The sequence below is a fragment of the Carlito syrichta genome, unplaced genomic scaffold (genome assembly GCF_000164805.1).
Source record: "Carlito syrichta isolate Samal-C Ts95f unplaced genomic scaffold, Tarsius_syrichta-2.0.1 Scaffold315354, whole genome shotgun sequence".
NCBI lineage: Eukaryota > Metazoa > Chordata > Mammalia > Primates > Tarsiidae > Carlito > Carlito syrichta.
In genome coordinates, this window is record NW_007259450.1 from 60,868 (window position 1) to 65,000 (window position 4,133).

The 4,133-nt window shown below is 40.5% G+C and overlaps 1 pseudogene; it reads left to right on the top strand.

Moving 5' to 3' along the window:
• The first annotated feature begins 1,674 nt into the window (after window positions 1–1,674).
• LOC103275170 lies at window positions 1,675–3,598 on the top strand (annotated as a pseudogene).
• Window positions 3,599–4,133: the final 535 nt, after the last annotated feature.

The window sequence follows — 4,133 nt, forward strand, 5'->3', positions numbered from 1 at the left end:
TTACCTCTGGAGATGTGTTCATTGATGGTTTTAGCATTATTAAAGATATCCTAAAGGTGAGATACTATTTCAGTCTAAAATGTGAGAAACATGACTCAAGTGTTCTGGTGACAGGTCGTTGACTAGGGATAATAGATGGGAATCATGGTAAGTACTGATATTGATGTTGTTGGTGCAGTCAGTGGACTCTGGAGACAGAAGCAAATCTTTGAAGAAAGATTACAGTATTAAGAGCAGAATCAACGGTCTTTAAAACCGTTGAAGTAAAAGGCAAGTTTTTCTAACATTACGTCTAACATATACCAGACAAGGTACTATAAGGATGTAAGGATGGCAAGACTAGGCAGAAAGAGAAGACGATCTGCAACTCATTTGTAACTGAGGCCTTGATCATGCTTACTGAGAGTTCTGAAGATGGATGGCCTTTCTGAGTGGTCCCAAATGGAAGCAAAATCACCAGCCTTTGTCTCTCTGCCTTAGCCAGTCATTGGCTGTACATGCCACTTTTGAAGAGCTTGTAGCATTGGGAAGAAGCTACGTGTGGGGAAATTTTCAAGAAGAAACGAAATTCAAATATGTCAAATGTTAAGAAATCTAAGTCAGGGTAACCTGGTGCTTGATATTTGGTGGCAGAAAATATGGCTTATGGGATGTTGGCAGATCTAATTTTAAATCTAGGAAATGGCAAGGTCTGAGTGAATTCATCACTTTTTCATGGTGCCAGAACCAATGGAATCTTGACTTATATTCACAAGTCCCACAGATTGTTTCCATGCTCACTTTTGTTTGTTTGTTTCTTATTGTAAGCATTTATAGCCTGTAGTATCCCCCAGTTCTCTCCCTGCTTTCTGTCTTTGTCCTGACTGAGAAACATAGAGTGCCTTGACCATTCTGTGATTCATTCAGCTGCATGCTTTCCTCTACATGCTCGGGCTCAAGCCAGGGCTTGGGAAATGCCAAGGAGCATGCCAAGGCACTGATAAAGTTATTTAAGTTGTTACCCCAAACTGATAATTCAGACATCTTAAACATGTAAAAGTAGCCCCATCCCTCAGTCAAAATTTTTTAATCCTCAAACAAAGTCCATAAACCAACCCCCTCTTTACAGCCATGCGTAGGTAGAAGATCTTCTTTCTTGCTGTCTATCCCAAGGACATCACAAACCCCTGTATGAAAGTTTTCTTAATAAATGCTTTGGATCGTTGTTTAGTGCTTTTTTTCTTTTGGAATCTCAGCTGGCCCCACTTCATGATGACTTGGGGCAGTCCCTTACAAGAACTCTCCAGACAGCACTTTTGGGATAACTCTGACCATTGGCTCTTCAGGATAGAACACAACTATAAATTTCCCTCAAAGCACTATTTTTGCTGGGTCCCATACATTTTTTGTATATTGTGTTTTTGTTTTCACTGGTCTCTAAGCATTTTCCAAATTCCTTATGATTTTTTTTCTTTGACCCATTGGTTGTTTAAGAGTATATTGTTCAGACATAAAGATGGGAGCAACAGACACTGAGACTCCAAAAGGAGAGGGGGAGAGAAGGAGAGGGTATAGAGTTGAAAAACTACTTATTGGGGTCTGTCCTTGCCGCACTTGCTTGCTGGCCTCGTGTGTGTACCTGCATGTGTGTCTTGCGCCTGCAAAAATGCTCTGCTTACCCCAGTCCTTTGGTAGATGAGACCAGTGTCCTGGGCCCTGGCTCCTTATCTCACTTGGGCCTATGTCAAAGATGTAAAATTTGGTGCAGATGCCTGCGCCTTAATGCTTCAAGGTGTAGACCTTTTAGCCGACTCTGTAGCCGTTACAATGGGGCCAAAGGGAAGAACAGTGATTATTGAACAGAAATGGAGAAGTCCCACAGTAAAAAAAAAAAGATGGTGTGACTGTTACAAAGTCAATTATCTTAAAGGATAAATATAAAAATGCTGAAGTTAAACTTTTTCAGGATGTTGCCAATAACACAAGTGAAGAAGCTGGAGAGAGCACCACCACTGCTACTGTACTGGCACACTCTAATGCCAAGGAAGGCTTGGAGAAAATTAGCAAATGTACTGATCCAGGGGAAATCAGGAGAGGTGTCATGTTAGCTGTTGACTAGCATTGCTGAATTTAAGAAGCTGTCCAAACCTGTGACAACCCCTAAAGAAATTGCTCAGGTTGCTACTATTTCTGCAAAGGGAAACAAAGAAATTAGCAACATCATTTCTGATGCAATGAAAAAGAGCAGAAGAAAAGGTATCATCACAGTCAAAGATGGATAGTGGCCCATGCCAGGGCAGTAATCCCAGCACTTTGGGAGGCTGAGGCAAGAGGATTGCCTGAGGCCCAGGGGTTCGAGACTAGCCTGGACAAGCTGGCAAGACCTTGTTTCTACAGTAAATCAAAAGAATTAGCTAGTCATGGTAGCCCATACCTGTATTTCCAGCTACTTGGGTGAAGTGGAAGGACATTCCAGCCTGGGCGACAGAGCAAGACTTTAACTAAAAAAAAAAAAGATGTAAAAACACTGAATAATGACTTCGAAATTAAGTTTGATCAAGGCTATATTTCTCCATACCTTATTGATACACTAAAAGGTCAGAAATGTGAATTCCAGGATGCCTATGTTCTATTGAGCTAAGAAAAACTTCTAGTGTTCAGTCCATTGTATCTGCTCTTGAAATTGTCAGTGTTCACCATAAGCCTTGGCCATAATCGCTGAAGATGTTGATGGAGAAGTTCTAAGTACACTTATTTTGAAATAGGTTAAAGGTTGGTCTTCAGGTTGTAGCAGTCAAAGCTTCAGGTTTTGGGGACAATGGAAATAACCAGTTTAAAGATATGGCTATTGCCACTGGTGGTGCAGTGTTTGGAGAAGTCCCTAAATCTTGAAGATGTTCAGCCTCATGATGTAGAAAAAGTTGGAGAGCTCATTGTGACCCAAATGATGCCTACGCTCTTGAAAGTAAAAAGTGACAAGGTTAAAATTGAAAAACGTATTCAAGGAATCATTGAGCAGTTAAATGCCACAACTAGTAAATATGAGAAGGAGAAACTGAACATCTGGGAAAACTCTCAGAGTGGGTGTGCAGAAGGTTGGTGGGACAAGTGATGTCGAAGGGAATGAGAAGTAAGGCAGTGCTACAAACACCCTAAATACTATAAGAGCAGCTGTGGAAGAAGACATTGTTGTAGGTCAGAGCTGTGTCCTGTTTAAGTACATTCCAGCCGTGGAGTCATTTAGCTCCAGCTAATGAAGATAAAAAAAAATTGGCAAAAAAAAGTGCTAAAAGAATATTCAAAATTCCTTCAATGACTATTGCCAAGAGTGTAGGTGTTGAAGGATCTTTGCTAGTTGAGAAAATTATGCAGTTTCTCAGAAGTTGGTGGTTATAGTATGACTGGAGGTTTTGTGAATGTGGTTTTGTGAATTCCTTTTGGGTCAAAGGAATCACTGACCCAACAAAATTTGTAAGACTGGCTTTATTGGATGCTGCTAGCATGGCCTCTTTGTTAACTATAGCAGAAGTTGTGGGCACAGAAATTCCCTAAGAGAAGGACCCTGGAATTGGAGGGAATGGGTGGGATAGGAAGTGAAATGGGTGGTGGCATGTTCTAACTCCTAAAATAGTGCTTTACCATCCTAAATGAACTGTGACAGGAAGCTCAGGACAGTGTCCTCCCCAATAACTTCAGAGACATCTGTTGAAAAAAAGACTGAAGAAAGGGCTAGGTGATTAAGAGTATTACTATAATCACCAGTTACTAGTTTCAGTTGGCAATATATAATGATTTACCTCTCTATCATTGCCCATGCCTACAGATACTTTATTTTGTATTTTTATAAAAAGACAATTGCACATTCCTGATATTGGGTGCAAGAGCCATGTACCAATGTACTGCTTTCAATTAAATCACTGAAGCATTTTTCCTACTATTCTGTCAAATCAGGATTTTAATGCTTGCCACCACCAAATGAGAAGTTCAGAAGCAGCCTTTCTATATGGAGTAAGAATAACTGTGTACAAAGTAGAGAAATATCCAATTATATGACAACTCTAATGTAATAAAGCTTGTTCAAAGTTTAAAAAAAAGTCGGGCTCGGTGGCTCAGCCTGTAATCCCGCGCTTTGGGAGGCTGAGGTGAGTGGATTG